This window comes from Macrotis lagotis, chromosome 1 (assembly GCF_037893015.1).
Source record: "Macrotis lagotis isolate mMagLag1 chromosome 1, bilby.v1.9.chrom.fasta, whole genome shotgun sequence".
NCBI classification, from domain to species: Eukaryota; Metazoa; Chordata; class Mammalia; order Peramelemorphia; family Peramelidae; genus Macrotis; species Macrotis lagotis.
In genome coordinates, this window is record NC_133658.1 from 373,966,527 (window position 1) to 373,985,654 (window position 19,128).

The window sequence follows — 19,128 nt, forward strand, 5'->3', positions numbered from 1 at the left end:
TTTGTGATAAGAATGTTCAATAAAGATGCTGCAGTGCTTCATTCTAACTCATAATCCCTGAAACAACAAAGATTTGCCACAGTAATACAGCTAATTACAGCCATCATAGAATTCATTCATTGCTTGGGGATTTAAGGTTATAGATATCAAAAACACAGTCTTACTAGAGTATTTTTGGGGGGGATATCTGGAACATGTGGGAGCAAAAGTGGGTTTGCATTATTTCATGCAGGAAATGTTGGAGGGGGATAGGTTCATAGTTTTAGAGACTCAGAAAGAAGCAAGGAGACAGCTCAACAGGCATTTTAAGAAAAGTAAAATTGTATTAAGAATTGTATTTCACCAAAATAGAACTCCTTAATTCTTCTTACTTGTGCTTAAATCTATTCATTTTATTCATGTTCAATTATCCATGGATCTACAAAACTGATCAACATCTCACTCATAAAAATCTTAAAAATAGTCATCATTATTCTTTAGTCTGCTCTTCTCAAAGCTAAAAAAACCTTCCCTTAAGGAACATCTTTCCTATCACTGTAATTCACCTCTCATCATGGCTTACTTCCTTATTTGTATCTGTATAGATATAATGTGTTTTGCACATTTTATCCAGAGACTGAATTACTTTTGACTTCCTTTTCCTGTGAGCTTGGAGACTAGTTTAATTTCCTGAACTTAAAGAAAGGCTTAAGTGAGGCTTTTTAGATCTAAATAGTTTACAAGCAAAATGAAATAAAAAAAAAATTTGAAAATATCTCTCAAGCTGCTAGAATCTAACATATGTTCCTTCAGGAAACAGATGCCTGGGGATAAGTAATGAATGAGCAATTCTCATTTTTTTGCTTTGTTTTGGTTTTTAATATTTTTTGTTTTCATATCATCTTCATTTCCAAATACATTCCCCAATCCATACCTAGTGGCCATCCATTGTATCAATGAATAAAAAAGAAAAAAGTTTGTGGTCTAGACAACATGTTGGCCAGATCAGAGGGTATATGTGATTCTTCACAACCTAATTCTTCAGTCTCTGCTGGAGGAGGAAGGAGGTAGGTGCATTTTCTCATTTCTTTACCAAAAAATAACTCCAAGCTTGGTTATTATAATTATGCAATTTTTCATTTCATTTGTTTTTGTTATTATTTCCACTTTATTTTATTTTTCTAGTTTTGCTGATTTCCTTCTAAATTAGTTCATACTGTCTTCCCATATTTTTCTGTATTCTTCATATTTGCCATTTTATATTAATACGGAAATTAACATTCCCATCACATTCATGTACCACAATTTGTTTCTTGATAAATGAGTACCTACTTTAATTCAATTTCTTTTCTACTATAAAAAAATAATTTAGTGTTTATGAAATATTTTTATCTTTTATATTGTTGAGGCATAAGGATAACAGTGTTATGTCTAGATGTAGGATGTGAATATTTTAGTCAATAAATTGATCAATAAACATTTATTAATTTCCTACTAGGTGTAGGGAAAAATGCTAAGTACTAGGAACAGAAAAAGAGGCAAAATTCCTATCCCCAAGGAGTCTACAATTAAATGGGGAGAAAATATGCAAACAAATATATGCAAAGGAAGCTAGATATAGGATAAATAGGAAAAAAAATTAACAGAAAGAAGGTTCTAGAATTAAGAGGAGTTGAGAAGATTTCCAATAAAAGGTAGAAATTTAGTTGGGACATTAAGGAAGTCAGGAAAGTCAGTAGGTGGAGTAAAATAAAGAGAATATTTCAGATTGGGGAACAGGCAGAGAAAATGCCTAGAGCCAAGAGCATGTCCTGTTCATGGAACATCCTGGAAATCAGTATCACTAGATTAAAGATTAATGGTGAGAGTGAGAATGAGAAGATTAGAAAAGTAGGAAGGGGGCCAGATTATAAAGGGCCTTAAATGCCAAACAGAGCATTTTCTATCTGATCTTGGTGTAATAGGGAAGCTCCTGGAGTTTATTGAATAAAGGGGTCAACATGATATAACCTATGCTTTAAGAAAAATCACTTTAGTGACTGAATGAAAAATGGATTGAAGTGGGGACAGGTTTGAAGCAGGCAGCCCCACTGTCAGGTTATTATAATAGTCCAGATGGGAGGTCATGGGGTGGCTAGGTGGTGTAGAGGGGGTGGCTAGGTGGTGTAGTGGATAAAGCACCAGCCTTGGAGTCAGGCTTACCTGGGTTCAAATCCAGTCTCAGACACTTAATAATTACCTAGCTGTGTGGCCTTGGGCAAGCCACTTAACCCCATTTGCCTTGCAAAAAAAAAAAAGAGTCAGATGAGAGGTCATGATAGCCTGCACTAGAGTGTTAAGTGTGTCAAAAGAGAGAAAGGGATATATTTGAGAAATGTTACAAAAGTAAAATCATCAGGCCTTGGCAATAACTTGGATATGGGAAAGGAGGAGGGGGATGGGGAGGGAAGGAGGAGGAGAATGGTTGGAATGGTTCTGGGTTACAGTCCTGGAGGATAGGGTTTCCCTCTTCAGTAATAAGGAAGGTAGGTGGGAAGGTTTTAGGGGAAAAGATAATAAGTTTTGTTTTGAACATATTGAGTTTAAGATGTCTACAGGATATCTGTTTTGAGATGTTTGAAAGGCAGCTTGGAGATGTAAGACTGAAACTCACCATGGGGCAGGAAAGGTAAATTTGAGAATCATCAGCACAGAGATGGTAATTAAATTCATGGGAGCTGAAGAGATCACCAGGTAAAGAGATATAGTCAATTTTCTGACATAATTCCAAAGTTCTTTCCAAAATTGTTGGAAAAAATTCACAGCTCCACCAACACTATATCAGTTGTCTATCTTTCTTTTGGGCCTTTTTTAAGGCTGCTCATACATCTTTATTGTCCAACTCTCAGCTCCAAGAAGCTGTAGCATGCACTCTACAGTAAAATTATGCACTAAATCAGGTTAAGGGTAACTAAATGATGAGTCCCAAACCTATTGATGAACTAGGGGGATGTCTACCCGAAGCATGTGAAGATTTCATGTGGCAGAATGGGCGGATAAGAACAATTAGTTCCAATGGGCCATAAAGGTGGTAGAAGAAGTAGCTGTAGAGTGCTTAGAGCTTGGTTAAACATTAAGAATGACAAGGCAATCCAACTCATCTTGGGTCATCACCAGTTGTCTTGACTTTTGTCATTGGATTTCAATGACTGGGGAAAAAAAAGTGAGGCTGATGACCTTGTGGAAATCTAAATCATTTAAATTTAATTCATGCCCAAGTCGAGATATCACCAATAATTCACTATTTAACTATTTTCAATCTTATTATTTTACTATTTTACCTACTTTGAAGTTCTGTGGCTACAGGCAAGTAATGAAGCAGCAGGTACAACAGTCAAATCAGAACTCTGCACATAGGCAACCCAGGCCATTAGGTCATCTTCTCACTGGAGTGAAGAAGCAGTAGTGGAATTTGGCAGCCTTCTATGTAGATATCAGAGTAGTTTCTTCAAGGGGTTGTGTTGCTCACTTGAGGAAAGGGCTAAAAAAAAAGGCTCAAACCTGGCAGGTGAGAATCCTACTCTGCAGGTGAAACACAAAAAAGTTTACAAGATTTTTTGTAGATTGGTAGATGAAATGTGCAGGTACTCACAGATAGCTTGAAATTCAGGGACTCCTGAAAGATGAATAGCTCTTTTTGTAAGTGAGAACTCAATAGTATTACATTTAAATAACTGCCCTAAGTGAAACAAGATAGGAAAATGAAGGCCAACTTATTGCAGTTAGAGCTGTATACAGGTTTTCTGGAGTAACTGCTGGGATGAGGAATGCCACACAGCTGTCAAAGGTTTTACAACCAGAGCTAATTTAGTCAGTCAGATTGTATATCTCCCAAAAGGAGCAAACAGCAGGCTCTTTACATTGCAACTGCCATTTGCAGAAAAGTGCCACACCACCCTCATCCATATCATGCCTATACCACATATCATCAACATCATGCATCTACTCCCTTCATGATCTGATAAGATCAAAGAAAATATTTATGAAGATCTGGAAAATCCTCATCATCACTGAGTTGAAAAAAGAAAAACTTGAAATTCTGAGTGATTTTAATGAACAACAAAGTAGACTATGGCAGGGAGTCCTTGGGAAAGACAAAATAGAAAATAGCAATATCAACAGTCTTGTGTGTCTTATGACCTCATCACCAACACTGTCTTCCATTTACCTAAAAGCAACAAAACATCAAAGATGCACCCTTGTTGCAAGTATTAGCATTTAATAGACAAGTCATTATAAGGAGAAGAGACAGGATGTGAGAGTGACAAAGATGAATTTTTTTGTAAACTTATCTTGTTCAATCTAAACATTTGCAATCAACAAAAGTAGTGTTCCCAAGGTAAGATGACTGTCAAGAGACTCAACTCCTTATATGAACAATTTATTGCTGACCTGGAAGGAAAGATGAATTAGCAAACAGTAATGGTGGAAAAGAAAAGGAGTGAGCAGTTTTCAGAGACATAGTGTTGAGCAACCGCATATATACATCTGGGCAGAACATTTGCAAACATCAGAATTATTTTGACAGAAATGATGGGGAAATTCAGAGGCTACTACACAAAAAAATGTGAACTCTACAGGATTTACCGACCTTGTCTCTTACCTGTCTCTAAAAAAGGCAGCATTTAACTCCATCAAAATTAAGTTCAAATGAAGTTTAGAGAGATTCAGAATCTTTGCTTCAATAAGAAGACAAGATAAAGTTCAGTTTTATACTCATAGTAATGATTCAAAGTATTTCTACAATGTCCTAAGATCATTTATGGGTCAAAGACCTCTGGCACATCTCAATTAATGCATGCTGGTGGAGATCCACTGATCAGTGATAAATTCATGGTCATGGAGAGAACTGAATGCTTCCATGGTATTCTCAATAGTTTGTCATAAATGAATGCTGAGGGGCAGCTAGGTGGTGCAGTGCATAGAGCACCGGCCCTGGAGTAGTTCAGTAGTTCAAATCTGACCTCAGACACTTAATAATTACCTAGCTGTGTGGCCTTGGGCAAGCCACTTAACCCCATTTGCCTTGCAAAAACCTAAAAAAAAAAAAAGATAAATGAATGCTGACTTCAGTGACTGTATATCTGCTTGAGTTCAGTCCTTTTCTAGCTGAATTTACAAATGAAGCAAAGGTATTGAATACCATTAGGCTCCTCTCATATGGCAAAGTCCCTAGGGCTAATTTCATACCAGCAGAGATCTACAAGGCTGGTCCACTGCCCATAAAGCAGCTGACTGAAATCCTCTGGATTCAATGGCAAGAAGAGATTATCCCTCAGTAGATTAAGGGTTCCTCCATTGTCCAACTCTATAAAGGAAAAGGAAGCATGTCCTGTGATAATCATGGGGCAGGGTAGGGTTTCTCTCTTAGTCATTGCTAGTGAGATTCTTGTTACTGCTTCCTTAATCAGTTGGTCAGGAAAATGTTCATCTTTATGAGAGTCAATGTGGCTTCAGAGAGGGCTGAGGAATGGTCAACATGGTGTTTGTTGCCCAATAACTCCAGGAGAAACAGCAAGAACAGAACAGAGGTCTGAATATAATGTATGTTGACCTGACCAGAGCTTTTGATAATGTCAGTCATAATGACTTATGGAAAATTATGGCAAAATTTGGTTGCCTGGAGAAGTTCATCAGTATTGTATGGTAGTTTTACAATGGCATCTTTGCACAGTTTCTGCATAACAGATGATACTTTCACACTTTTCCAGTCTCAAATGTTGTGAAGCAGGACTATGTACTTGCTTTTTAGCATGTTTTCAGTGGTGCTTTTGGACATCTTCAACAAGAAAGACAATGACATCAAGGTCCACTATCATAATGATGGTAAACTAACTTGAAAAGGTTATAAGCCAAAATAAAAATGGAGACAGAGTTGGTATGCTACTTTTTGTTTTCAGATCACTGTGCACTCACTGCAATCTCTGAGACTAAAATGCATCAGTGAATGAATTGATTCTCTGCTTAATTATGGTTTAACAATTAACACCAAGGAAACAAAAGTGCTCCACCAGTCAAAACTGTACCATTCATATCATAACTTGTGGAAAGTAGAGAAATTTTGAATGTTAAGGATAAGTTCACTTACCTTGGCAGTATACTTTCCAGGGTGGTACCCATAGATGATGAGTTGATGAGGTTTTAGTTTTGTTTCATTGTTTTTTACATATCTTTTGACCACTTAGTATTTGTGTTTATCATCAATAAGGTATGTTAATTTCCTTGTATATAATAAATTATATGTGTATATATATATATATATATATATATATATATATATATATATATATATATACAACTTGTTTATGTAGCCCTTTACACAGCTTTCAGGAATTAATGAAATAATTCCTTGGGGGGTCAGAAGTTGATCATTGCAGCTGTGTAGGGTTTTAAAAGAAGAAAATATGAGATCATGTAATAGCTACTCCATATTTGAGAGCACTGAGTAATGGCAATCAGTGAGAGTTTCCATTGGAGAGTGAGCTCAGAATGTATGTAAGAAGCCTGTAATATGGCAGGCAGAAAATATAATTCTACCTTGGGCTATATTAAAAAAAAAAAGACATAGAGTAAGGGATTAGGGAGATGTAACCACAGTCAATCAAAATGTATAGTGTTCAGTTCTGTGTATCTTATTTTAAGATGACATTTGGGGCGGCTAGGTGGCGCAGTGGATAAAGCACCGGCCCTGGAGTCAGGAGTACCTGGGTTCAAATCCAGTCTCAGACACTTAATAATTACCTAGTTGTGTGGCCTTGGGCAAGCCACTTAACCCCATTTGCCTTGAAAAAAGAAAAAATAACCTAAAAAAAAAAGATGACATTGAAGTATCCTGGGACTAGGGAGATATGTTAGCTATCTAAATATACAAATGGTTATAAGTAGAGGAAAGATTCAATTTGTTCTACTGTTACTGTATCATTATCCATACCCTGCTCTCTATACATGGGTACACACTTAGTACTCTGTCTTGTAGCTTCTTCTTCTTCTCTCTCTCTCTATGCTCTTTAAGTTATCTCATCAGCTTCAAGGGGTTCATCTATCATCTCTACCTGGAAATCTTCATATCTACCCTCATCTCTCCTGAACTCTGGCTCTGGGTTTCAAATTTCCTCAATAGACAACTCCACCATAGGCATTTCAGACTAGATATTTACAAAACCAAACTCATTGTCTTTCACTCTAAATTCTTCATTCCTAACTTCCCTATTTATGTTGAGGGAATTAACTATGTTCACAATTTCAGGAGCCATTCTGAACTCTGGACTCTCAGTTTCCTCCCAAATTCAATCAATTGCTTCCATATTACTCACTAGTATCCACTTTCCTCTCTACTCACAATTATTACTCCAGTACAAGTACTTAATACCTCTCACTTTACTAGTCTATTATTCAAACAAGTCTCATTGAATCTGCCTCTTTTTTCCCCAATATATCATTCCTAACCCTATCAAACTGACCGTGTCACTTTCCTGCTCATGAAGGGACTCCCTCTTGCCTCTATGGTAAAATGCAAACTTATATTGTAATTTGATAACAGCCCCACTGCTCTCTGGCTATCCATCACTCAGTGTTTTAAAACTTTGAGCAATCACATGATCCCCAGGGAACTCATTATTTCCCGGGAACTCATTATTTCCCGGAAACTCACAGGAGGGGCTAACACATAAAGCTATCCTCTAAAAATATATATACAAAGTTAACACATCAAGAGCCATTAGCCAAACTCCTAAATTTAATCCTGGGGAATAGTTAGGTGGTCCAAGTGGTCCAGAGTCAGGAAGACCTGATATCAATTTCAATTTCAATTCCAATTGCTTTTAAAAATAAATTCAATGGGGCAGCTAGATGGCATAGTGGATAAAGCACCGGCCCTGGAGTCAGGAGTACCTGGGTTCAAATCCAGTCTCAGATACTTAATAATTACCTAGCTGTGTGGCCTTGGGCAAGCCACTTAACCCCGTTTGCCTTGCCAAAAAAACCTAAAAAAAAAAATAAATTCAATCCTGGTTCCTACTTATTTGGGGGTTTATCCCATGTAATTCCCCTTTGTATCCTCTGCATTCCATCTAACTGGCTCACTTACTGTTCCCCAAATCCCATCTTTCAACTCCAGACCTTTGCACAGGCTATCCCCATGTTTAAAATATTCTCCCAGAAAGTTCTCTCACTTTACTAGTAATTGAAACCCTAATTCCTTTCAAGATTCAGCTCAATTTCTACTCCTTGCTAGAAGCCTTTCCTGATTTCCTAATTTCCAAAAATTACTCTGTACATACATTTTATTTGCTTATCTGAGTACATGGTGCACTACTCTAGTAGCACAAAAAGTCCTGGTGGATCTCACTTTTGCCTTTGTATCCTTGGCCCCTAATATATATCTGTCACATTGTATGTGTTTAATAAATGATTGTTGTTTAATTGAATTGTTAGGCTTGGTCCAGAGGGCAGAACTCCAAAGGAGAAATGTATTGCAAAGAGGTATAGTAAAAATTGATGGAAATAATACATTGCCTAACAATTAGAGCTATTAAAAAGTGGAATTTAAAGTTGATAGAAGAGAAATATTTCCTAATAATCAGAGCTACCCAAAAGTGGAATTAATGGCTGTAGGAGGTGGTAGTTTCCTCTTCAATGAAGGTCTTCCAATTGACTGAACTCTTTGGTACACCTTAGAAGGAATGGTTTTGCATATTAAACTAGATAACCCTTAAGATTCTTTCAGATTCTGAGATTATGTGAAAATCAGATTTTCCCAACCTTCTACTACTATGTTATGCAAAGAACCCAAGAAATTTCTGAATACATCTCCAAAACAGATCACTACCTCTAGAAGGTGTGTTTTTTTCTTAATGGCCATTTCATTTGGCCAGGATAAGTTACCTTTTTGCCTCTTAATCATTCTTTTCTTTCCCTAGGGGATAAAGCAAACATTGTCATCATGCCCACGTAGCTTATCTCTACTCTGGGAACAGCTGCCAAACCATAGCTATATAATCATATTTCATTTTCACAAAAATGAAAGATCTCAGGCCATGAATCCCTTCTGTACTGCACATGCAGATTACATAACTGCTTTAAAAATACATTTGTATGTGTAAGTGCTGCCATGGATTATAATGAATCTTTTGCATTTTTAAAGGCAAGCTGTATGTTCTGACAATCTCAACTACAGTAAAGGTATTTCACATTCCCTCTCATTTGCTTACTATATTAACCAAGACAGTACAGAGAGAGCAATAAAGTTTGATCTTGATTAAGTAACACATAGGGCTGTTATAAGTGCTAGAGTATCATAGTACTGTTCTCTGGCCAAAATGGTACAATCCTTTCCAAACTTAATATGAATTTGACTTCTTGTTTCCCCAGATACTTTAACAATAATCACTACCATATGATCTGTCATCAGTGTTCTCATTTTGTCATTTCATAGATTATTTTGGATTCATTCATTCAACAAGAATTTATTAGTTCTCTCTGATATATATGGCCCTGGGCTAATGTCAGGAAGACCTCACTAATGTCACTGGGAAGGATTGCATGGAATACAAGTCAAAATACCTTACCACTCTGCAGACACTTACACTCTCCTCAAATAGGTTTTTTTTTCAGAAATAATTACATGGGGTGAAGCTAAGTGACATCATGAAGAATCAAGATTTTCTTCTCTAAAAATTCTTTTCAAAAAGTTGCCATAGGAAACCAAAGAAGGTGTTTGGTCCTTTATAGAACCCAACAGTGTAGCTGAACTGGTTTTTTAATAGTACCTAACAAATAGCTCTGGTAAAATTCCTGATCTTAGCAAGAATTTTTGTTTGTTTTGCTTTGTTTTGTTTTCTCTAGTGGGAATTAATTGTCAGGTTTCTGTTTGAAAAGCAAATATATTACTATCAGTCTTGAATGAAAGTGGAGTCTGATAATCTAACATAAATCTTGCATTCTTCAAGCCAATTTAAATAAGAAATAAATATTAAGATTTTATTTCATTTAAACATTCAAGATGAGTTTGTCTAGCTATAATAATTGTTAGATGTATCTGTACCTTTTCTTATTTTTAGGGGCTAACCATAAACTATGTGTATTCAGAGATTCTGTCTTTTCCAAGTTCTGTAGCTTCCCTCGCACACAGTAAGAGCTTAACAAATGTTAGTTGTATTTTAGAAATTGACCTAAAAGAAATGAAAATCATGGCATGAAGTTAGGATTAGATCTTAAACATATGAACCTTATACCCAAGGGCTCCTATTAAAAACGAATTAAAAAGTTCATTGTTCCCCAAACAATATTCTCCCAACCCTGATGATTAGTCCATAAATTCTACATTTTCAATTCTACCTAGACTCAGTTTTCCATAGAATTTCATATGCCAAGCTCAATCTAATGGATTCAACCTAAATGAAATTCCAATTATTCTGGATGAACAGTTTCCCTGTAATTTAAGTTTTTAGAATTATGTATCTTAGATTTGGAGTTAGAGCACCCAGTGTCAAATTCTGTCTTTCTACTTATTATGTGACCCTAGACAACTCACTTAACAGTTCTGGGTCTCAGTTAATATATCAGGAAAATGAAGGGCTTAGATTAGATGATCTCTACAGTTCCTTCCAACTTCCATTCCTCAGATTCTCTGAAATCTTTAATCCAGTTCTGCTCTTGAAACTGTTTTTCAGCAGGAATGACTTGGAACTAAGTAGCAAGAAATATAATTTGGATGAGAATATACCAGTATTACATGATGTAGAAATATAAATGGTATCCAGATTTTGACCTGAGCTTTCAGCTCAATGGACTGGGCTAAACAGTGCCTTCTGAGCCTTGGTCACCATGGCCAATCTGGGAATTGTCTTCTGTTTTGGGCTTCTTTCCTTTCTTGTTAGAGGTGGGATGGAGAGGAGGAGAAACATTGGAGTGGGCGACAGGGATGAATATGTGCAAAATAATGTGTACAAAACAAAATCCACTGGAAACAATGAGTGCCCATTATTTGAAGGGTATATTGAACACATTATGGCATATAAATAGAATAGAATATCATTGTTTTCTAAGCAAGAGCAAGTACAAGAAATTTGGAAAAAAACTTGTTTGAATCTATTAAGGAAAGCTGGAACTAAGAGAGCCAGAGGATATCTTCAGCTGTAAGGGTTTTAAGAGGTCATTTAATGTAACTCCTTCATTTAATAGAAACAAGGAAACTGAGATTGAAAGTGTTAGTGACTTGACCAGAATAATGGAAAGGAAAATAATATTAAATTATATCAAAATTCATATCAGTGCAATGACCAATCCTAACTCTAAAATAGGATTCCTTTTTCCCCCACTTAATAACATTTTCCCCAATTACATGTAAACATAGTTTTCAACATTTAACTTTATAAGATTTTGAATTACAAATTTTTCTTCCTCCCTTTCTTCCCTTCCCTCTACTCTCCATGAGTACAAGCAATCTGATTTGTTATGCATGTACTATCATGTTAAACATATTTCCACATTAGTCATGCTGTGAAAGAAGAATCAGAACAAAAGGGGGAAAAACCACGAAAAAGGGAAAAAAAGTGAAAATAGTAAGCTTTTATCTGCATTCAGACTCCATAATTGTTTCTCTGGATGTGGATAGCATTTTCCATTACAAGTTTTTAGAATTATCTTTGATGACTGTATTGTTGAAAAGTCTATATAAGTCTATGTACAATGTTCACCTGATTCTGCTCTCCTCATTCAACATCAATTTGTGCAAGTTTTTCCAGATTTCTACAAAATCTGCCATTCATCATTTCTTATAGCACAATTATATTCTATTACATTTATATATCATAACTTGTTCAACCATTCCTCAATTAATAGGCACTCCCTCAATTTCTAATTATTTGCCACCACAATTTTGTACATGTGGGTCCTTTTCTGTTTTTAACGATCGCTGGAATACAGACTTAGTAGTGTTATTGCTGGATCAAAGGGTATATAGTGTTTTGAAGCCCTTTGGACCTAATAGAACAGGGTTTCTTAATCTTGTTTTTATGTCATGGATGATTTTGGAGGTCTGGTGAAACCTTTGGGACCCTCTTAAGAAAAATATTTTTAGTTGCATAGAACATGTTATTAAAAAGAACATGGGACACTCCATTTACAGACTTCAGGCATTTTCACTGGCTATCTCCCTTGCCCAGCATGCTCTCCCTCCTTATCTTAACCTCTAGCTCCCTTCAAGCCTTAGCTAAAATCGTATCTTCTATAAGAAGCCTTTCCTAATCCCTTAATGGTCCACCTGTTCCAAGACTCTGCCCAAATCACCTTCTTGTATCTTGTTTATATATTGCTGTTTTCATGTTGTCTCCCCATTTAGACTATAGAATGCTTCTCAGCATTCAACACAGTGTTTAGTAGATAGCAGGCAATTAATAAATGCTTTTTGTTTGTTTTATATTGAATTACAATTATCAAAATATCAAACAAGTTCCTGTATCACAGATTAAGCCCCTCTACTCTAAAGCACATGTTCTAAAATCTCCCTTCCTCCCTCTCTCTCCTTTTACTAGGGAGATGGTACACAACAGGTAAAGTATGAAATGCCATAGTCATCAGACATGAATAATCAATCTTTTGATCCACTTAATTGTGTTTCTTTTTTTTACAAGAGGGATTTTTGAGGAAGAAAGTTATTGAGAAATGAAAACAATGTAAAAAATGTAAAAGGTATCAATTAAACATTAAATGTATTATATACATATAGACACAAAATAATCAATTTGATTATGCTTTTATGCATTTTTAACCTTTCTTTAAAAAACTAATTTTGTCCTTTTACTGAATTTCTAGAAAGAAAGAGTACTGCCATGTTTACCTGTCTATATATTATTCAGGGAGATAGAAGTATTTGAGTCTGGATTGCCACAAAACAGAACAGAACAAAAATTAGTCCTTAGTGCCAAATAGCCAATCAGCCTTCCATTTTGTCCAATTTTCTCTTCTCCTCTTATAAATTAGCTATAATTTCATTTACCCCAAGAGATGTCTTCTTGATGTCTGCTCTTTTTTGTCTTTGGCTCCCATTTCATATGATTTGCAGTCACATTGTTCTCTTCCACTAATTCCCAGAACTTGTCACTAGTGAATCTTTGTGTTAACTCTTACCTCTCCCTCTTTTTCAGATGTCATTGACTTTCAAACCTGGATAGGACCTCCCACCATCTTAAAAAGGATGAATAATCCTGAGAAAGAGTAACTGTCCATGGGATAGTTTTTAAATAGGACTAGACATACCCATACATTTCATATTGGGTATGGGGACTCTTTTTGCTTAAGGAGGACAGGAATGCCAGGCAAAGCTAACTTTTTTGTCCCTTTCCTTCCAGTGTTATTGTTTCCTTGAGTCTTTCTGGAGTTTCAAGGTGACCTAGATATCAACTGCCAGTGGCATCATGGGAGGTGAAAAGATAAATATTAAAATAGTCCCAAGATTTAGACACAGCTTTGAAAGGTTCCAAGGGAGTGGATCATGTGAGAGATTCAGTCTTTTGACTGAAAATCCAGTGTTTTTTCATTAGATCATCTTGCCTCCATCTCTGAGCCTTTTCTTAGGCAAAACTTCTATTAGGTAACACTCTCCTTCCCTTCCCACTCACTCCACAACAAGGAAGGAGAAACCATAGAAGCAAAGGATAACTCTTAGCTTAGCCCTGGAAACCATGGCTAAGTTGAAAAGGTCAGGTCAAAATCTTAGTACCATATATTTCTGCATCGTGTGCTACTGGTCATCAGCATCTGTTAAGGAAGAGGACTAGGGATCTTTCTGAAGCAGAGAAGTGCTGGGCAAGTCTTGACCCCTTTTTTATGTCAGGCAACTTTTCTGAAGACTAACAAAAGAATTGAAATTTGCATTTATTAGTCCCAAAGGCATAGGTATTATTGCAAAAGAATGACACCATGTCTCTCCTTTCTGCCTACCCCCATTTTCTCCCCCCCCTCTCCAATCTACCACAAGAAAGAAATCATGGCAGCCATCTAGAGGATGGAAAGAGCATCATAGTGAAGAAGTAAATGACAGCTTAGGAGGTAGGGGGAATAGAATCTTCTTGGTGAAATAAAACAGCAGAGACACAAGGAGCTCCAGAAAATCTAGCAAACTAAGGGAGATGAAGCTGAAAGACAAGTAACAGCCAACTACCAGGAAATGATGGGGCCATTCCCTATGGAGTGGGATAAGTTTTCTAAGAAGCATTCTTTTCACTGCTGGCATGGTATTATGGGGTCAAAGATTTAGACCTGGAAGAGACCCAAGAGGATATTTAATTTTATAAATGAGGAAAATAAGGTCCAAAGAGTTTGGGATTTTTGCCTAAGGTTATACAGTTAAGTGACAGAGTCAGTACTTGATCCCAAGACCAAGAGTTAGTTTTATAAAAAAAATAATAAAATCAATAAACCTCTGGTTAATTTGATTTAAAAAAAGAAAGAAGAAAACCAAATTGCTAGCATCATAAATGAAAAAGGTGAACTCACCACCAATGAGGAGAAAATTAAAGTAATAATTTGCAATTATTTTGCCCAACTGTATGCCAATAAATTTGATAATCTTAGTGAAATGAATATTTAAAAAAACATAAATTGCCCAGGTTAAATTAAATATATAAATAACCCTGTCTCAGAAAAAGAAATTCAACAAACTATTATTGAACTTCCTAAGAAAAAATCTTCAGGACCAGATGGATCCACAAGTGAATTCTATCTATCAAACATTTAAGGGGAGCAGCTAGGCGGCACAGTGGATAGAGCACCAGCACTGGAGTCAGGAGTATCTGAGTTCAAATTTGGCCTTAGACACTTAATAATTACCCAGTTGTGTGGCCTTGGGCAAGCCACTTAGTCCCATTTACCTTGCAAAAACCTAAAAAAAATTAAGGAACAATTTGTTCCAATTCTATATAAACTCTTTGGAAAAATAGTTGAAGATGGAACTCTGCCTAACTCTTTCTATGACACCAATATAGTGATGATACCTAAACCAGGAAAAGTCAAAACAGAGAAAGAAAATTATAGACCTATCTCCTTAATGAATATAGATGCAGAAATCTTAAAGAAAATGTTAACAAGGCAATCAAAGCAAACTATCACTGGGATAATATACTATAACCAAGCAGGATTTATCCCAGGAACGTAGAGTTGGTTCAATATTAGGAAAACTGTTAGTCTAATTAACTATAACAATAACAAGCCTATCAGAAATCACATGATTATATCAATAGATTTTGAAAAGACCTTTGACAAAATATAGCTCTCATTCCTACTAAAACCACTAGAGAACATAGTAATAAAAGGATTGTTCCTTAGAATGATTAGCAGTATCTATCTGAAACCATCAACAAACATTATATGTAATGGAAATAAGCTGGAAGCATTCCCAGTAAGATCAGGGGTGAAACAAGGATGCCCATTATCACGACTATTATTCAATATTGTGTTAGAAATGTTAGCTTCAGCAATAAGAGAAGAAAAAGAAATTGAAGGAATTAGAATTGGGAAGGAAGAAACAAAAATCTCACTTTTTTTGTGGATGACATGATAGTATACCTAGAGAATCCTAAAAATTCATCTAAAACACTACTAGAACCAATTAGCAACTTTAGCAAAGTTGCAGGATATAAAATAAACCCTCATAAATGCTCAGCATTTCTATATATTACTAACAAAAAAACAGCAGCAAGAGCTAGAAAGAGACATCCCATTCAATGTTTCATGAATCTGCGTGTCATCCTTGCACAGGAGCCATGCTAATCTTCTCTGTATCATTCCAATTTTAGTATATGTGATGCTGAAGTGAGCACGAGAAATCCCATTCAAAGTAACTTCAGACAATATAAAATACTTGGGAGTCCACCTGCCAAGGCAGACTCAGAAACTCTATGAAAACAACTACAAGACACTTCTCACAAATAAAATAAGATTTAAATAACTGGGCAAAAATCAACTGCTCATGGATAGGCTGAGCTAATATAATAAAAATGACAATTCTACCTAAATTAAACTACTTATTTTGTGCCCTATCAATCAAAATTCTAAAAAAATTACATTAATGAGCTAGAAAAAATTGTAAGTAAATTCAAATGGAGAAATAAAGTCAAGAATTTCCAGGGATTCAATGAAAAAAAGTGCAAAAGAAGGTGGCCTAGCCCTATCAGATCTAAAATTGTATTATAAAGCTTCAATCAAAACTGTCTGGTATTGGCTAAGAAACAGTGTGGTGGATCAGTGGAATAGACTAGGTGCAAAAGAAACAGCAGGACATGATAATAGTAATCTGCTTTTTGATCAACCCAAAGAGTCCAGCTTCTGGGATAAAAACTCTTTTTTTGATAAAAAAAAACTGTTGGGAAAATTGGAAGTTTGTATGGCAGAAACTTGGATTAATTAGATCAACATCTCACATCCTATAATAAGATAAGATCAAAATGGGTACAGGATTTAGACATAAAAGACAATATTACAAGCAAGCTAGGAGATCATGGAGAACATCATTAAAAACAAACTAGATAATTTTGATTACATTAAATTAAAAAGCTTTTGCACAGACAAAACCACTGTAACCAAGATCAAAAGAAATGTAAATTGGGTAACAATTTTTACAACTAGTATTTTTGACAAAGAACTCATTTCTACAATATACAGAGAACTGAGTCAAATTTATAAAAAAAAAAACCAAGCCATTCTTCAGTTGATAAATGGTCAAGTGATATGCAGAGGCAATTTACAGATGAGGAAATCAAAGCAATCCAAAGTTATATGAAAAATTACTCTAAATCATTACTTATTAGAGAAATGAAAATTAAAGCATCTCTGAGGTATTACCTCACACCTCTCAGGCTGGCCAATATGACCAGAAAGGGATGTGGGAAATCTGGGACACTAATACATTATTGGTGGAACTGTGAACTGATCCAACCTTTCTGGAGAGCTATTTGGAATTATGCCCAAAAGGGCAACAAATATGTGCATACCCTTTGATCCAGCAATACCACTATTGGGTCTATACCCTGAAGAGATCATGAAAAAAGGGTAAAAACATCACTTGCACAAAAATATTCACAGCAGCCCTGTTTGTGGTGGCAAAGTATTGAAAATTGAGTGAATGTCCATCAATTGGGGAATGACTGAACTATTGTGATATATGTACATTATGGAACACTATTGTTCTATTAGAAACCAGGAGGGTCGGGAATTCAGAGAAGCCTGGAAGGATTTACATGAACCACTGAGAGAGATGAGCAGAACCAGAAGAACACTGTACACCATAATAGCATAACATGGGGTTGATGATCAATCTTAATGAACTTGCTTATTTCATCAGTGCAACTTTCAGGGATAATTTTAGGGTATCTGCAATGGAGAATACCATCTGAATCCAAAGAAAGAATTGTGGAGTTTAAACAAAGACCAAAGTAAAAAGGATTTACTCCATACATAAAGGAGCTGAGAACTACTATTTGATTTTCCCTTATTTATTTTGTTATTATGTCCTAATTAGATGGTTCACTATTGATTTATGATTCTTGCTTAGCCTTTTGGAGATGAATTTATTAGATAAGGTAAATTACATTTGCATAATTATGTTTATGTGAAATATTCCCATTCTAAATCTTAGCTATCAAGGGATTCCACAGTTAAGTGGTACTCTATCCATGTTACTTATGGATTTGGAAAAAAAACAATGATATAACAACTAATATTTATATAGCAATTTAAGATTTGCTAAGTGCTTTGCAAATATTATCTCATTTTATCCTCATAACAACCCTAAGGGGAGAAGTGCTATTATTCCCAAATTATAGATGAGGAAACTGAGGTTGACACATATAAGCAACTTGCCCAGGGTCTCATAACTTGTGACTGTCTGAGGCAAGATTCCAATTCAGGTATTGCTGAATACATGCCCTGCTTTGAGGTCACCCAGTTAAACTTTAAAGTAGTGATTTCCAAAATATTGGCTCCAGTCACTGACAGACATTTCTTAAAAGAAGTTAAAGCCATATATGCATCAACTATAATGACTGTAATCAGTAGAACTCCAATCCCTTACTAGAATATATCCTATGGGGCATGTGCTGAGCTCCCCTAGCAACTTCTGGGCATACATATGTAATTCAATATGGAAAGACTTGGCATTTGACATGTATAACCTAAATTAGATTGTTTGTCATCTTGGGGAGGGCAGCAGGGAGGAAAAGAGAAAAGAAGAAAAATTTGAAACCAAAAATCTTTCAAAAAAGTGAATGTTGAAAATTTACATGTAATTGAAAAAATAAAATTCTACTTAAGGGGGGGAGGAGGATGCTTAAGGATGGCACAATAAATACCAGATAGTCCCTTGGTTCTTCCTCCACCCTCATGCCCATCATTAGTGGCATCAGATTCTTGTGTCAGAAAAGATTGGCCTGGATAGAGCACTGGCCCTGGAGTCAGGAGGACCTGAGTTCAAATCTGGTCTCAGACACTTAATAATCAAAAGAAAGTCTATATGTCTGAGAGCTTACTGGAGGACAAATGCTAAGAGTTTCATTCATATAACTGGAAGCTGGGAGTTTTTTAATTACCTTTTTATGCTATTGAAACCATGAGATAAAGGGAAAGTATGAGGAGTTGCCTTTTTATACCTGACCTTCCAGAAGCCTATGTGTTTTAGAGACAGGTAACTTGCTAATGAGACTTTTTATAATAAAGTTTTCATTCCTTTGAAGAAATATTAACTTTTCCAGTTCTTCTGGGCAGATAAAAAGAACCCTGCAGTTATAGTTACAATATCCTAAAGATTTAGCTTCCCAGTAATAATGGGTAAAAGCCTCAGTATTGCCACAGGCCAAAACTATATTATTTGAAATGAAATCTCTCATAAATATCCAACTATGAAGTCACTATATATCAAGTGCTGTTATATAAACAGGACAGAGCTAAATCTCCCATCTGCCAATATCAAAGCTGCCAGAAAGAATGACTTTGTGTCCAGAACTCACAAATTAAACAGACTACTGCTCTGTCGGCCCATTCTGGAAACCAAAATGTTGATGTAGGCAGCCACAAGGTAATAGTGGATAAATGAAGAAGGCTTGGGGGCAAACCCATCTT

The 19,128-nt window shown here is 35.8% G+C and overlaps 1 non-coding gene across 1 annotated transcript; it reads right to left on the reverse strand.

Annotated features, from left to right (window-relative positions):
* Window positions 1-15,729: 15,729 nt before the first annotated feature.
* Window positions 15,730-15,836, reverse strand: LOC141510451 (U6 spliceosomal RNA). The gene has a single exon (XR_012474939.1). It is a non-coding gene; the product is annotated as a U6 spliceosomal RNA (small nuclear RNA).
* Between the last annotated feature and the right edge of the window lie 3,292 nt (window positions 15,837-19,128).